Here is a 17,966-nt window from a genome sequence, read left to right as displayed (position 1 = left end):
TGTTTTAGCATTTCGTGGGCACTCAAGCAGTAACAGCAAGTAGCATGTGGATTGCAGGGTGCTGCTGGTTTTACATCTGTCTTCTAAGTGAGTTAGGCTGCACACAGTGGATAAAATGAGACAAGGTGAGTTTCAGCAACTGCAAAAGGCATTCCTTCCTGCTTGTACTCTTCTCCCTCAGTATGTGGGTCGTGTACAATGCATGGGGCAGCGTCCCTGATGCAATTGTAAAGTTTCCAACATCACGTTATGATTCATCTAGAAAAAGTCAGAAAACATTCCAAATGATAGACCTATTTTAGACCAGCCTAAGAGACAGGAGATTCAACATCATTTTGTTGCACCTCCAGAACGACAAGTCTGCATGGTCTTGGCTTCTCTGGAAACTGGAATCTTTACAGAAAGAAAATTATCATCTCACAAGACTTTAAGGTAGTCCAAGCCATATTTTTTTTTCCAGGTGGATTGATTTACATCAACGAGCAAGCAAGCTTGATGTAAGTAGTTTTGGTGGGGTTTCGGTTTGGTTTGGTTTTTTTTCTTTTATAATAGTAATGTTAGTTTCTTCAAGAATATTAGATTGTTATTGTTTGGTAAGAACCAAGATATTTTGACTGTCAAATTAATGAACTCTTAGTCCTGAGATCCATATGTAGGGCTAATAAAAAACTTATTATATATCAATGAATATTTATTTAAACAGTTTGTAGCTTATTGTGTTAAAAATGGTCAGTGGTTCCTTGCTAAGTTACTCTGTGATGTCTCTTTTCTTTATGGTTGATGTCAAATTGCTTCTGAATAGAGCAGGAATTCAATTAAAATGAACAAAAATTGCATTAAAAAAGGTATTTCTGTGAAGCAGTAGCACTATCATAAATGTGTTGGCTATGTAACCAATTTTCTAAAGTTAAAATAAGATTTAGACACCAAGTGAATGCACCTAGTGAAGCAAGTAAGCAACGTGTGCAGAAATGAAAACAGAAGGATTGTTTCTGATCACCAAGACTTTCTACTGCTGGTAGATCTCAGGTTCTATAGTCTAGTTTCATAGGAACAGAAAAAGTCTTAAATTTTGGTGTTGCTTTTTTTCTTAATATCTGGCTCAGGTTATTGGTAGTTTCATGCATTGGACTAAATTAGTTGAATAAACTGAATAAAGTGTTTCCTCTTTACTAGCAGAAGAATTTCTCACCATCCCAGTATGACTGGGGGAGCTGCCTGGTTCCACAATTTGGGTCTTTAAAACTTTGGCAGCCAGCAGGGATTGTTTCTTTCCTGAAAATGGTAATTCAGTGAGCTTAAAGGCTTTGGTTTTTTTAATTTACCTTAATTAAAACCTTTGTAGGTTAAGACCTTTGTAGGGTCTCCACACAATTCTGGTATTCTCTTGATATTGTTTTAATTTTACAATGTATAAAAGCTGCCTTTCTGAATATAGAGACACAAGAAATTAATTGTTTGGTCTGGTGTAGACTTGAAAGCAATCCGTATTAGATAAAGCTTAAAATTATTTTATATACTCTGAGCTTCGTGCATGTAAGAATCACTAAATTAGATAGACTTGAGGAAATAATGAATTTGCATACAATTTTTGGCAAGTGTGAGTACCTTCTCTAGGCATACATATCATGTGGGTGCATAAATCAGTGAACCTTAGATAAGATTTAGGCTTTTGCCAAAGTAAATTCTAAGTATTTTTGTGTAAGTGTGGACTAGAAGTTTATCTAGGTAATATTCAGGTTTTAAAGAAGTCAATTCTATGTAATTTTATGCAAATGTCCCCTTTTGACTTTACCTACAAGCAGAGTTCTGCAAATAATGAATGAGTCAATTCTGTGTCTGGACAAGAAAATAGAATTGATTCTTATTCAAATGAAATATTCTCTTTGACTATAATTTTTATTTAAAACTTAATTGAAGTTATAAAACCTTTTTTTTCCCCACATAAAACAATGAAATATTGCATTCATTTAAAAATGCTTACATTCTCTTGTATGTGGTGTTTCATGTGCTGGAGGTCATTTGGACCCTCATCATCAATCTGAAACGGCATTTTTCAGTACATTAATGTGAAAAATATTCTCCTCTTCTTCCTATGAAGTGCATTGTGTTATACTAACTTTATTTGCCTGAACCCAGTTTGCTTTGTGCAAACAAATTATGTGCATAGGATGTTCTCCGTATTTATAGGTGCACCCTTAACTAGCATGCTTCAAAACAAGGACAACCCAAGAGCATTTCATTTAGGAAAGTGTCTCGTATTACCTACCCAGGAACAACATGGGAACTTTCTTGAAAATGCAAACATAACTTTTCCTGATTAACAGGCAGCAAGATATAAACAGGAGGCCTCTGTTGTAGAGCAAAGAGGAGGTTGGCCTTTTGCATTTCCCCTTCACCAAGAAAATGTATAACCTACTTGGCATCCATTCGTGATGATTAATTTATAAAGCATTAGTATGAAAGGGCTGTGTGAAGCTGTATTTAAGGAATGAAATATGTTCTGATGAAAAGATGCTTTTGGTGCCTCCTGACCGCCGTGTTTCCTGCAGTTGTGAAAGTGTTAATTTTTATGAGGAAACATACATAACGCCTTATGATGGACAACTTCTGAACAGATGTCCTAGTTAGGACAGCTGAGACCAGTTCATCACTGGATGGGTGTAACCCAAAACTGTGTATTCTATAGCCTTCCATGCCATTTCCCAGAAACTGTTATCAATGAACCATTTACTCCATCTGCACATAGAGCCTGACTCCTCAGGCTATAAACTGGGTGCTAAGAGGCCTTTGAGATAGGAGTTGCTCTTGTCCTCACACCCATTAAGGAACCCCCCCGTCCTGAGGGAGGTACTGGGCATTCCTGCCTGAACTGGAGGATATATAATCGTGGAGTCTTGGGACCTTTTTAACCACTGGTGGGATCCAGAGAAAGACTGCAGATCACCGCTCTCAACCAGACTGCAACAGCACCCTCACCAACAGGTTTTTCCCCTCTCCTTTTCCTTTGGACTCAGGGGACCCAAAGAACACCACTCTGTTCACACCCCAGGGTGCTGGGTTATATATTTGGGTTTTGTGGGTTAAAACCAATTGTTTGTCTGTATAATTGTACTTATTGTATTATTTTATTAAATTGTTATTCTGATTTATAATCTCTCCTTTGAGTTGAGTTCATTTCCCCTGCTGGTTTACCTTTAAACCAGCACAACAGAAATTATACAAAAGCAATTAGTATGAAAGTAAATAACAGGATAAAATGCTTCTTTCTTACAAAATAGCTGATTAAAAGGGACTTCACTGAATAAAATCCTATTTCTTCACAAAACAAAGAAACTAAAGAAGTGGTGGTCAGCAGCAGATGCCCAAAAAATAGACCCTTTTCCAGAATACCTTGTGGCTTGGGGATAACTGGTGGTTTTGTGTCCCCTTGTCAGCATCTTCAACCTCCAGAGACAAGAACTTCAACCACTGAACTCAAACTTCTTGTATGAAGAAATATCCTCTCCATTGTGCTATGAAATTGTCACCTACTCCCTTCATATGAAGTTCATCAGTGTTAGAACTGAGAATAATTATTCCATACATTTCCACTGCTTGTGATCACATAAAAATTATTATTATATGCTCTATCCGATCTGTTATTTGCCTCATCATGAACAGGCAGTACAGTTTTTCCTACCTGGACAAATACAAGACCCTTAAACTGAGAATCTGTGCAGTAATCTGTGTATAACCAATACAGATGTGATACAAGTTTGCCAGTCGAATATCTTTGTGTGAATTAAGGAGACCAAGACCATACCTGGCTTTTGAAATTTCCAGCAGAATCCTGGGGTGTGTGACAAATATCTAGCGTATAGGTTAAACACCTAAATATAGAAAGCTTGCTAATTTTGGCATTCAAATTTGAAAGCTGGATCTCCATGTTCAATGACTTTTAATTGCCTCAGATTTAATTCTTTTTAAAAGACCAAAAAAAGTGCGTTATCCACTTTAAATTCCAAAGGTTATCTGTATTCAGTGAGTTAATGCTAATAGAAATGTATATTATGTGGTAATGATGGTAATTATTACATCTAAGGACTCAGGAATCTGTTTTTAACATGGTTTCCTGAGGAAATTATCATTATGCAATCTCTACTTGTCCGTCTGTCTTCCCTTTTGCTTAAGAACTTGGAATCTGTAAGCCAGTTTTTTCCAGCTGCGGAGCAGTGGAAGTCTCAAAGAAGTTTTCCTTTAACCTCTGTTGAAATCAGTGTCTAAAACAACAGAGAGGGAAGGTGGGAAGAAAGAGAGGCTCGAGTCACTGCCATGGGTGAGTTTTCCCTGCAAAGATACAGTGTGTTTGTCAGAAGTGATCCAGTCAGTCCGTGTGCATGTGTAGACTGGTTGGTACCTGAAGCATCGAGTTAGCTCCAGGTGAGCAGCTGTGATACACCCTTGTCTCTGCCCTGTTAGGAGAGACTCAGGAGAGCAGTATGGAGGAAGAATCTGTAACAGGCACAAGGTCTGTCTGGCCCTGGCAAACCAGACTTTATTCCTTCTATTGCATAACAACGTTAAAGGCCTAATGGCCGTGCTCTAAAAATCATTGTGGGGCACAGAAAGAAGAAATGTTATTAAAAACCCAGCAACAAAAACCAGTGATAAAAAAAGCCCACCAAAGCCAAAGACTTTCTGTGTTTACTTAGACATAGGGTTTCAAATGGTCTCCTTTTACTGCAGTGATATTCACAGAAGATTAATTTCTGCATGGATGAGAAGATATTTTCTTTCTAAATGGGCCTCCTTCAATCTATAGCGTGCCTTGTAATGAGTACTTTCTGCTTCTTGTATTTGTTTTTAAGGCTTTGGGAGCATTTTTCCACACGGGTATATCTATCTGAAGGGGAACTGGAAGCTCAAGGTCAGAGGCTGGTCATCCAGTAAAGTTTGGTTTGTTCAGACTTTATTTTGAGAGATCAGACATATTATGTAACTTTTTTCCCATGTGGCAAATAAGGTAAATATCCAGGATTTGAAGACATGCCAGATCTTGAAAAGTCTGTTTCCAGCGTGTTCTTGAAGGAGATTCCATATCTAAAGAAACGTAGCAAAAGGTAGTGGAACGTGATAATCCACTGCTAAAGGCATTGAGAGAGTAGGCTTGGGGCACAACAGGCAATCCTACACTACTAGACACAAAAAGGTCACCATACTACTATGCCACTAGCATCAAACAGCTGATCCACCTTTCTTGCTTTAGGGGCATCAGCAGAGAAGCCTGTAGTAGAGTTGTGGTGGAGCATCTCGAGAGAAACATTTGTGTTAGTGAAGACAATGAGAATGTTTTGGACTCCGCATGCTCTTTGTGCCCACACCACAGATTTCATAAGTATTTTTACAAAATCAAAGGCGGGAGTTTTGTAAGCATCAAACCACAGCACCAAGTTTCAACTGCTCAACAAAGTAAGTTCACTAAACTGATACCCAGCAATTCTCTGAATGAAATATGAGATATGAGATCAAATATCTGCCTAGAGGAATAGCCCCAGAAACACATTTTGCTAGGAGAAGATCTGTTTTTAATGTAGATAGTCCATCCAAGCACCCATGACTACTTTCCTTGAGGTGTGGAGTGATGCTGTGTGAAAGGTAGGCAGGCTCTAACCCAGAGTGTGGGTGCAGTTCACCTCGACAGTTTACTCAGTAATTCTTTAAGCATAAACATGACCAGGTGACAAGTTTACACTGCTTAGGATCAGGCACTAGTTTTCAGCATAAGAGAAGCTGGAAATACTCAACTTAAATAAAGTTAAACTTAAATAAATCAGGATGACAAGTAAATGTGTTGAATTGGTCACTGGCTCAGCTGGCGAGAGGTGTGCATACCCATCCAAGGAAATGATGAGCACCTGACAGGCACCTCCTCGGTCTTCTGACTGCTGGTGTCATCTGTGTTGCTCAGAGGAGACCTGCTGGAAGATGGAGTTATTTCTTATCACATCATAAAAACCATCTTCCTTTAGTGGCTGTGATCCTGGGCTGGCTGACTCTCTCTGTTTTAGTGTAGTCTTTTGGGGGTCTTTACATCCACCTTTTCAATTTGTGAGAAAATGATCTCCGGTCTCCTTTTAGGGAAGGACTTTTGGAGCCTATCTCAGGCCAGGGCTGCACAGCCTGGTGATAACTAGAAGTGGCAGAGGGCTGTCTACTGCTGGGAGAAGAGCCACCAAGCCTGGTGCCACCCTGAGCATGGCCCCTGCTGCCGTGGCCAGGGCTCACTGTAGGACAAGTTACGTGCTGTAAAATCAAGCCTGTTGCTTTGCTCTTGACCTCAGAGTCTTTTAAGGAAGACATGAGGGACTTGGACAGGAAAGTCTCTTGGGATTACAATTTAGACACCTAATCTCTTGCTAAATTCCATTGTACCCCAGCTCTTTTTGGATATGGCCTATAACCACAATGAGCTCTCTTGGTGCTTCTTTAAATACAGTGAGAAGAAAGATGTTCATATTTTTCTACATATTTTCCCTCCTTTTCTTAAGATTCTCTTGAAAAGCTTTTCAAGGGCAAATGAAAGGAGACCAAAATTATATTTTGAGTAGAATGGCATGAATCACACACACAACTATTCAGATGGAATTTTAGTCGTATAAGCAATTTTTTCCAGTCATGTCATCTTCAACTCAGGAGCCAAATGAGAAAATATTTGTGCATCCTGTGCTCTTGATACATAAATGTCTTGATATACAAATGTAAAATGGGCTTAAAATACAGTTTCAATTTATTTTATATGGTCTGTCTTTTTTACAATGTGTTCAGCTTTCCCAGATGTTACTGTGTGCATTATGGAAAGGGAAGGCAAAAACCTACGATATATTTCTTTACAGAAATAACCATTCTACAAAACCTATCCCCTTCAGAAAATGCATCAGCAAACCCTGTGTGCTAAGTGCTTCAGAAGCACAGTCATGTGCAATTGATAGCAACTGAAAATAGTTCCACATATTCTCTAACCATTTTAGAGTTAATGTGTCAATTAAGTGTTATAGATTTGGATTTCAAGGGGGCAATTATTATTTCATGATAAAAACATTTCTGGACAGGATTATGGAACATAAAATTCTTCTCAGGATTGCATTGATATGTGGTGCGTATAAAAAAGTAATTCCAATCAGGTTGATCATTTCTTTTCAACACAAATTGTATAGAAAGGGGAAGAAATATTTTGCTGGAAAAGGTAAAACAATCTGCATTTTAAAAAGAGGTTTTTCTACCTTTCATTCCTCAAAGTGGAATGTTGAAAAAATAAAATGTGACTTCATAGTGCTATATTCACTGCTTTTGGAAATGCTCAGATACTTCATAATATTTGTAACCAATGAAAAACTCCATGCCTGTGCATCCCAGCTGTACTTCAGTACATCCAGCTGCATTTTACAGTGTAAATTAGATTTGAGTCTGTCCCATTTTCATCCGTGTGCTAAATTGAAGTCTGCAGACCAGAACTCACCCACAAACATTTATTTTGATAATTAAATTCACACACCAAAACCTAAAGGGTGAAAACCTACGCCACAAAATACTTAAACACCTAGGATGCATGTGCTTAGTCAAAGCATCTCTGACAAGAGGCTGGTTTCCAGCTTTGTGCTTACATAGATACAGAGACAGACGTCTGTGCAATCCACACTGCACTTTAATTTGTATGATCTGCTTTGCCATCTCTTGGTTATGTTTGAATTTTTAAAAACACATTCAGACTTCAATGTGCGTAGGAAATATGAATGCCACCAAGAATGAAAAACCTTTCTTTGTTCACATTTTCTCTGAAAACCAGCAAGGTCACTGATGTAGAAGTTAATACAAAAGAAGGGATAATTAACATTGGATTGTGAAATGCTGTTTCTCCATGGAGGTATTCTGATTGAGAAACTTACTGGGTTTCTAGTAAGTGCTGGGGGCTAAGGGTCTATAAAGATCTTCTTTCTCATTTAGCACCTTCTTTTCCTAGTCTCTCTCCAAGAAGATGCTGTTTGGCTCTCCTGATGCCTGTGTATTAGAGGTGGCCTGGGGATAGCTTTCACTTCTAAGTACTAACCAAACTCATGGGGTTTTGTTTTATATTAAAATTGTTCTATGCCTTTGCCATGTAACTCCTTGAACAAAACTTTTGCTTATGTGACATTTTATAAACATAGTCTGTATGTCATGTCTTTGCTCAACCAGCCACCGTGGAAGAGCTATGCAAACATCATGCTTAGGGCACTTTATGCAGCATGTAGCATTCCAATATTGGCTTTCATAAGTTCTGTCTCATGGCCCTGTAGTGTCATCAGGTTTAAAAACCCGGCTTTACCTGATGCTAAAGAGTTAATAAGACCAAAGGAAATCAAAAGTTGGAATTTAAAAAAAAAAAAAAAAAGTCAGTTCAGAACACTGTGGGTTGGTGCTGCTGTAGCTCTGGGTTCTTTGTTATAATATAGTAATGCCAATGTGACGGGTCCCAGCAGGCTGGGGACATCCACCAGCCAAAACTCACTGCACGGGTGCAACATAGAGGACATTTTGCAGGGTCTTGCAACATCTTGAAAGTCTTCCTTGAAAGTCAGCGGCGTCTGGAGAAGAAAGTAGTGATCAGACAATAATGATGAGCGTGGCAGGGACACAACCACCCCGAGTATTTTGCCAAGCATACTCACAAACGACGTGGCTGCTGCCCATTCCCTGGACACTCCTTCCGTGTCTCAGAGGAGAGCCTGGAAAAGGTGGATGGTGCTGGCTAGGAAAGCAAAATCTGGCATGGCTGGCAGTGTGGGGGCAGGAGTCGGACGCAGGAAGGGTCAGCGAGAGAATCAGCTCTAGGTAATCCAGAGAGCTCAGCTTAGGCTGATGCATGGGAGGAGGAAAAGCTGCAGCAGATGTGAAGCACAGTCAGAGAGAAAAATGGACAGGTCAGAAGGAAAGGCTGTGAATGAATGTGGAAGGTGTGTTGCAGCGTTTGTCTAGTGCCAACAGAAAGATCTGTCAGTGGCTGAGCTGTGAATAGTCTGGACGTATTTTTTAATACTGGGTGGGTGGAAGGAGAAAAATGTTTCTACGTAACAATAATATCATGTAGAAAGAATTTGAAGGCAAATTGTAGATGTAGTTGATTGGATGCAGATTTCTTGCAGATCAGCTTATTTGTAATACAGATATTAGGTTTTCTCTACACGAAGCTGGCTGAATTTGGATGTGTTTCAGTATGGAAACAAAATGGAATGATTATTATGAAAATGAAAGGTGTCTGTAGAAGGGGTGTTGAAGCTGCTGCTGAAGCTGTGTGGTGTAAAAGATCATGAAAGTCTTAAAAATTTTATTTATTAACAGTTTTCATGTATACTTCAGCATGTTATTTGCCAGTTGCATCTTGTATGACATGCCCCCATATTTAAAAAAAATTGAGAAATTAGTTCAAAGCATTGATCTTTTGCCATATAGAGTCTGCTTCTCTAAACTCTTTGACTAGCCCTCCATTTAGGAAGTATTTAAGTATGTAACACCTGTACAGAGGGGTGTTACATACTCCTGTACAAGGTTAAGGAGAATTTGTATTTCTGTCTTTCTCTTTTGGAGCAAAAGAGGAATAAATTTTTCTGGAACCTCTGTGGAACTGACAACAAAGAATGGCATGGTTCTTTGTTACAGCCAGTATCCTAGCATACAGCAGTAATTCTATTATTTCTCTGTCACTTAGCAGCTTTTGTTTGGATTTGAATCCCAGTGAATTTTTAAAGGGTATAAATTTGTTATGGAGCTTTAATATTGACTTGTACTGTGTAGTTCTAATTAAGTATTCCCAGAAATGCACTAAAATGGCATTGTGTTTGTTGTGTTCCTGGGTTTGCTTGCTGGTTTTTTAAGGTGGGGAAAAAAACCCTGGCTGTTATTTCCCACTCACCTAAAAGCTTCTTTGTGATTATAATTCATATTATTCAGACTCATACTGTCCACACAGTAAATAATGTTCAATTGCCTTTGACTACAAAGAAGAAAAAAATAACTCTACCAATTATGTGTTTTATTAGCACTGCTGTAAAACACAAGAAGGGTACTTGCTAATTCCCTAATGACCTGGCATCCCACAAAATGTATGATTCTTCACCACGTTTATCAGATTTAAATTCAGTGTTGGACCGGGGGGAGGAGTGGCTTACTGGGAAAAAGAATGTTTCAGGCAGGAGCAATTGTATTTATTTTTCCAGTAATAGGGAATAAAGAATGTGAAGCAGACTAATACATCAGTTTTTAAGGGTTGGGGAAAGAATGATGACTGAAGTCTGAAATCACAAGTCTGGAGAAATATGAGGAGCTAGAAAAAAAAACTTTGAGAGCTTGAGAAACGATTTTCATCGTGAAGATATTAACATCTCTCCATAAATTTCAGGATCCCCAGACACTTCTATTCAAATATCCAGAGGAGGTTTTTCTGGACTTTTCTGTGAATATCCAAAGCAGTTTGTAACTTCGGTGACATTTTAAACAAAGCAGGTTATAGAAAGTTCTGTAGGAAAGAATCCAACACTTTTCAATCAGCCCTTTTCTTTGGGAGACAAGCCTCAAAAATAATTAATGGTGTACTTTGTTTCTAAACACTGTTACAGCCTTTCTACAGGTGAATTTCGGTGTGCAGGTATGGAGAATATCAATCCGTCCATTTTTCTTTTGTGATACATCCTTTTCACTTGGGACTGATCATGATGGAGAAAAGGTGACCAAAGATTCCTTTGATGGGGAGCTCGGCTTTCATAAGTACAGAGTAAAAATCTTCTGGACAGGGAAATATTTTCCTTGTTCCTCTGTTCTCCTGTAAACATCTGTACCATAAACTACAGTGTCCACGAGGCAGCTGTACAGGCAGTTCAACATGCAATGTGGAGAGGACAATGCTTGTGTGGTCTTTGAATTTCCAGTATCAGGACCAAATTAAGACTTTTCTATTTGTCTTTGTAAATTAAGAGAAAAAAAAAATCTGTAGGTCCAGAACTTCTGAGGCAAAGGACAAAACTTCAACCTAGGACATTATTATCTAGATTATATGCATCTCAGGAAAAAATAATCCTTGAAAAAAACTTCCTGCAATGAATATAACAAAAAGAAATCAGTTGGCAGCAAAAACAGACTTTATAGGCAAATAAAGTGAAGTTTACTGTTTTGATATTATTATCCATTTAAACAAGCTCTCCTAACAAAAATTATTAAGAAAGGCAGGTCTGAAGTGGTTAGTACTTTCAGATTCCCATAGAATTAAAAAAGGAAGAATGTATGATCATTGTTCCAGTCAAACAGAGAAAAGCATGCTTGTTTATGCTAGTTGATCATTTGAGCCTTAGCTCAAATAGTCCTGTTCCCACTTCAAGGTCCTGAAAGAATCATGTACACCCAAAGCAGGCGTAAAGCTAACTCAAGTTACAGTAAAGGGATTTCTCTCACTGCCAGGGATCAGATGTAAATTATGACAAGTTCCTCTTGCAAGAAGATGCAGTCTTCATTTTCTCATCAGTAAAATGGGATGATGAAAAGAGTACCATTCCCCAGTACCTAAGGGGATGTATTTAAGATTATGTACTTGCAGTGGCTGGAAATATGTACCACTGTATTTTTATTAAGATATAGATCACTTGACTAAACGCATTATTTTCTCTTAATATACTGTAAGACTGGATTTATGGGGACCTAGTAGTCTGTGAATACATATCCTCTGTAACAAATATTCATGTTTGTTTTCAGATTCAGTACTTAGAGATGCCCTGTTTGTATATATGAAAAACAAACAAATATCATGCAGCTGCCCAGAGACTTGCTTATTCAAAAACATAAAACCTGAGCATTTCACCCAGATCAGCAGCAGGGTCTCTGGCAGCCTGTGTAGGAAGTCATAATTCTGGGAACAGAAAATTAAACTGCTGCTGAACTTGCCCGGCCAAGCACTTGAGGATGCTCCAGGAGCAGCTTCAACATGCGGAGGCAGTTGCTTCTTGCTCCCATTAAGCATTTCAAACATCTGTCCACGGTGTTGAAAGCTCTGTGCTGGCATCAGTTGAATAGCAGATCATTTGCAGGGTTGCACGTCATGGGCTTAGTTCATCCCGGTTTTGATAATCTCTTTATTCCCTGCGTGCCTGGCATGATTTGAGATCTGCTGACACAGGGTTTCTGCGGTTCGTAACTTCTGTCTCCAAGACGCAAAATGTGGCTTTAGGGCTTGTACTGCTTTATATTTTCCTGTTTCCATCTGATGGGGCTAAAGCTTGATGGTTGTTCTGATATTCAAGAACTTTCTGCTTACTCTTTAGTGGATGGACAAAAAATTTCCAAACCTCATCGCAGGACTGAGACCCAGGAATGCCTAACCTACAATCCCAGGTACCATCAATGCTGTTCATGGCTTGGGCATGAAAGCTCGTGTCAATACATAAATCCTACACCCTCTGCTTCCTTCTTAGCAAAATAGGCATCATACCTAATGAGCATTTCAATGATCTAATTTGCCATTTGGGATATAAAACATTTTTTTCATCTACTGGACAATAAACATCACTTACATGTTAAGAGAGCATCAGACCTCTGAGCTCCAAATTCACATGCTTGTTAAATATTTTAATTGTTTTCCTTGGATGTGGTGCCCTGAGATGCATGAGAACGTGTCTTTTAATAAATACTACTATCTTTATAACTCTGCTTAAAGTCTTTGTGCATTCTTATGTGATTTTGCAATCTTTACTGCATTCTTAAGCAGCCCTTCTGTCAGGGGATTAGTATTCCTGAGCAAAAGACTCTCATGTAGACAGAAATTCTCTTAATTGTATCCTGGACCAGTTTGCAGCCTTTTCATGTGGCACAGCTGGGTGATTTCCACAGTATGATCTGTTTAGGAAGAGAATCTTCTGTGTGTGTGTGTATATATATATGTACATATATATGTGTGTGTGTGTATCTATCTATATATCTATCTACACACACACACACACACAGATATATATATATATACTGTTCTTGGCAGATGAAGCTTAGTAGTATACATTCCTGGACAGTTTTGGGGTCAGAACACTTTCTGGAGTCAGTGACTAGTTATCTTGCAGGGTGCTCCCCAAGCCAGCACATGGGGAACCCAAATCCATGACTGTGACTCCCAGGCACCAGGATAATGTAAAAAGTAATGGGAATTAAGAGTGTGAAAGAGCTGTGGCTATCAGCTACAGTCTAAACACCACAAATTCAAGAAATTCAGGTTTGCTATTTGGATGTCCTGAAGCAATGTCCAAGGGTTGTGATATGCCTGAGAAACTGGCACACTACTATTTGTTTGAAGACTCACAATTCCAAAGCCTACAGAGACCTTCACTTTAGTTAGTTACCTTGAGAATATAATTTCTCTACTGCCAGTTTCTCTGGCAGACATAGGTCATTAATCCAAACATAGGTCGTGAAATACCAGTGGTTACAGAAGCAAGTGAGCAGCAGTGAAAAGAGGATAAAATCTACCTTTACTTGATATTGTCTGACCAATTGCTGATTATGATGCTTCACATCTGCATGAATTATTCTGTTGTTCTGGGGTCAGTGCTTAATTTATTTTGCATTTACAAATGTTTGAAGGAATCTGGGAGATGGTGGTTTTTTGGTAATGATCAAAATGTATGCTATGTGCCTGTAACAAATCCCTAGTCCTTCACCAGGTAAAAGTTTCAGAAATCCAAACTATTCTATGCCCCTTCCAGGAAAATGTTAAGGACTCTTCTGAAGGATAGGTGTGGTTATCACCTGCCCAGACAGCAAACAGAGCCAGCTAACAACTACTCTGGTGTTGGGCTAATGGTTAATGTATTGCAAGGCACAAAACCAGAAAGCATTTTTCTATGGGTGTGGCAGAATGAAGAATTTTATATATTGCATACCACTTCCTAAATGTTCTTTTTACCATCAGCTGTTCTCATTAACCGACTGTGATGAATATAAAATATCATGTGCTCTTGTACAGAAGGATCCAGTGCTGAGCTTAGGAGTGAAACAAATTTTCCCCACCTACTTCCCACCTTTTTTGAAGGATACTATGACAATACTTAGCTTAAGACTGTGCCATTCCTGGCTATAAAGAATGGATTTTTCCAAATGTGCAGTTGTTTTGCCAGAATGTCTTTGCCATTCAAATACAGTCTCCTTTGTCTTTCTCAACAAACAGAAATATGGGAGAGATGAGGGAAATGCAACAAGATGAAATAGATCAGCTGAGGAGGTGGCACTATGCATAAGTGCAGGGGAATTGATAAGAATTTGAAAGCTGGACCACAGTATAAATAAGCAATTTGAAGGAAGTGGGAGTAGATAGAAAATGAAAGGTAAAAGAAATGAAGAATAGATACATTTTTGAAGACCTGCATGAAAAACTGAACAAAGAATATGAGGAAGTGGAATAAGGTTGGAGAAGACAACAATCCAGTAGGTAAGGATGAGAATAAAAGAGGAAGACAGAAGGAAGTGAGAATACTGACACAGGGAAAAAAAAAAAAAAAGATGAGAAGAACAGCAGCATTGAGTTTACATAACTTAAATTTGTTTCTATGGAATGGTAAGTGTTTTAAGAAGTTCCTGGCAATAAGGTCAAAGGAGGAACAGAGAGAATTTTGTTTGAACATGTGAAAAATCACATAGATTCCCAACAAGCTTGGGATTTGCATCTGGTTTTGCATTTAAGGGTCTGTTTTCAGAAAGCAAACTGGAGATCTAGAAGATTAGTACGGCAAGATTTGACTCAGATGAGAAAGCAAAGGAAAGTCTTACCTGAAAGACTTTGAACAACCCCATACTCTGCTCCCTATCATCGATAGAAATTATGTCATGTCATTTCTGCTCACCTGCTAGATCTTATGGAACATCAGCAGAAGGGAGGCTGAATGAGGGACCCTCCCACTGCATGTTTCTCCACAGCAGAGGTGGGAAGATGTCACTTGTTCTGAGAGTTGAGGTGACAGAGCTGGGGGAGTGGAAGAAATCAGTTTGTTCTCCCAACACATGAGGGTCCTAGGCTGCCTTTTTCTTACAAGAACAGGAAAGATACCCTTCCTCCCTCCAGCTCCCCTTCCTCCCTCCAGCTCCTAAGTCTTTGGTAACTCATCACGTGCTCATCCAGCCACCCAGGAGCTGGATCTTTCTGCGAAGGATTGATCTCCTGCAGCCACCACAGCATTCACTTAAAGCAACAAGGCTGTAATGAATTGAGTGTTCGTGACCTTTCTCACTCCACATGACTCACTAGGACGGTTGAAACCTTATGCAGGAGATGGCCTTTTCTGTTTGGCAAATATTGACTCCTCTTATCTATTGCTTTTTCCTAAGCCCACACCAGCAGAGGTTTTCACAGAGCCCTGAAAGCTAGTTTGTTGAAGAAATCAAGGATGCTGCATCAATGAGCCTCATGCTGGTGTTGCAACGTTGGGCAGTAACATTTTCCATTTTGCAGATAAGAAAACAATGCATAGGCCTGCCCACAGCTAGGAGATATAGGAAATGTAAGAAACACGGTGAGGAAGGAGGCTGGAATAGTACCCTGGTGCCAGTCAGGGCAGCTTTTCCCTCCACCTGTGGCCATAGCCGGGATGAAGGCGCTGCCAGGCTGCTGTGATAGATAGATGTGCACGTGTCTGGGAACCTTGAAGGCCTTGCTAATGATGGAGTAGGTTCTGCTAAAGATTAATCATGTTCTGGGTTTAAATACCCCCGTGAAATTAATTCAAACAAGCAAACATTTTCTAAAGCCAAAATTAACTTCAGTCTGTCCTGTAATTGAGGGCTGAGAAACGTCAAATCATCCTCTGTCTGAGACTAAAATATAACAATCAGCCTCTATTTTTTTTTACTGTTCATTCCATACCACAAAACTATTTAGCAAAAAAAGGTGACAATGACATTGGAAACTGAGATCCAAAGTTGGTAATTTCATCATTTCGGAGGAGAAACAGCAGGGGTGATTTTACATAAGCCGGCTTCCCCTCCCCAACACAGCTTCATCAAAGTGCTTTATTATATTATCGCTCATGCTTTTGTACTGTTTTCTAATATTGTACTGACTTGTCTGAATCACTTTGAAAATTAAGGCTGCCTCCTTCTGAGACAAATCCAGGCCTCATTAAAATTCATAAACAGGCAGCCAAAAGCTTTGAGCGCTTTTCCATTGACGCTGAGAAATGGAAGTGTCCTTATTTATCCTGATAGCATATTATTTCAAAGGGTGTCTACATCCGTATGAAACTGGATTTTGATTTATAGATAATATTTAGGACTGGCTGTGAAAGAAACTGACTTTCATTAAGGAGTTCTGTGACATGATCTAGTCAATGGTATCTCAAATCGAGAGTGTTTCAGTGTTTAACTGCATTCTTTTGATTCAGAAAACCTTCATGTTAGCATTAATTGCAAATCTGTGCTGGCACATAGTAGTGGTCTGATCTTCTCATGTAGCATGCATATACACCTGGAACTCTGTTATATGTTGTCACTGATGATTGAACTGTCCCTCATTTCAGGGAGCAGTGGGGGAAGTGTCTCTGCTCTTGAGTCCAGCTGAGCCCATATTACACAGTTTAATACAAGTTATGAAGTATATTTGAGCACTGCATTGGTTTTGTTTGCCATTCTGCCAAATAGGCACTGGGAATAATGATATTTCTCCAAAATAGTTCTCAAATTTAACTAGAAAAAGAAAAGATCCCTTTGCTTACAAGTTTGTGTATGACATACTCTCCATTAGAAAAAAAAAAAATACTCCATTAGACAAAACTAGCACTTTTGGCTACACTATAGGAAACTTTAGTAATTGATCTATTGGCCTTTATTTTAGTGAGGTCTTTACTAGTATGACACAAATGTGACACGTACTATAGGTATCAGTCTAACCTTCTGCTTAAGAACTGACATTTATCTGAAGCTTAAGGTTATCCCAGAACTAGTGTCTTTGAACTAAAATAGTTCTTGGGTTTAATCTAAGTTTTTTTATCCAGGGAGCCGGGGTTTTATGTCCAATGGGAGATTTTTTCTGCTATTCACTCAAGCTAGTGCAGGTTCTAGTGAGAACCATCATACTTGCACTTATCTACAGCAATGGGATATTTTTCCAGACAGATCTGTATTTAAGAGATGGCAAAAATTGTAAGATCAACTGAGATCACCACACTTTCAGGTAATATGATTTACATTATAAAAATGAATTATTTATGTTTACATTTAATTTCAGCAGCTTAATTCAAAAAACACAAGCCTAAATACTTCTTCTACTCCAGTTTCTCAGGTCTCTGGAGTCTGCCCTGGCCTTCCATGGTGTGTTATACGTGCAGAAAATGTTTCTTGGACAGTCTTCCTTTTATGAAATCTAAGAGAAAACAAATCAAAAATGTTAAAGTTGTAGGCAGTTAAAACAGTACTGCTGATGTTCATAGAAACCATGCTGTTTATCACCACTGAGCAAATGAAAAGTGTAAATGGGGAATGTTAGATTTGCTGTTAAGAAACTGTATATTAGATGAAGTTTATATTTTGAGTCCTTTCTTTTGTAACAAGGCTCAGAACAATTCCATCATAGCAGTAGATTTGGTGGTGGTTTGCTTTTATAAAAAGCCTAGTAAGCACGTTCCTGATGACTTCTATCACATGTGTCTTCAAAACAGCTGTAAGGACATGACATGAGCACTTTGTATCTGAAATCTGTGTGCCTTCTAGATTTGATATATAAACTCAAACCCACCCAACTGAGTTTTTGTAAACTTACATTTAGGAAATCAACATAAAGATGGTAACAGTTTTTAGCAAATAGGCTTCCAGCCAGTTAGTCAAACAGGAATGTTTGTACTTACTTATCATATCTGGTAGCCAAATTTGTTCTGGTTCTCAGTCACAAAGTTGTGATTTCCTAAAGAAATCTTGCTACAGTCTACGCATTTCATCAG

The sequence above is a fragment of the Pipra filicauda genome, unplaced genomic scaffold (assembly GCF_003945595.2).
Source record: "Pipra filicauda isolate LSUMZ 115617 unplaced genomic scaffold, ASM394559v2 scaffold216_size1298047_pilon, whole genome shotgun sequence".
Lineage (NCBI taxonomy): Eukaryota > Metazoa > Chordata > Aves > Passeriformes > Pipridae > Pipra > Pipra filicauda.
This window is presented reverse-complemented; position numbering follows the sequence as displayed.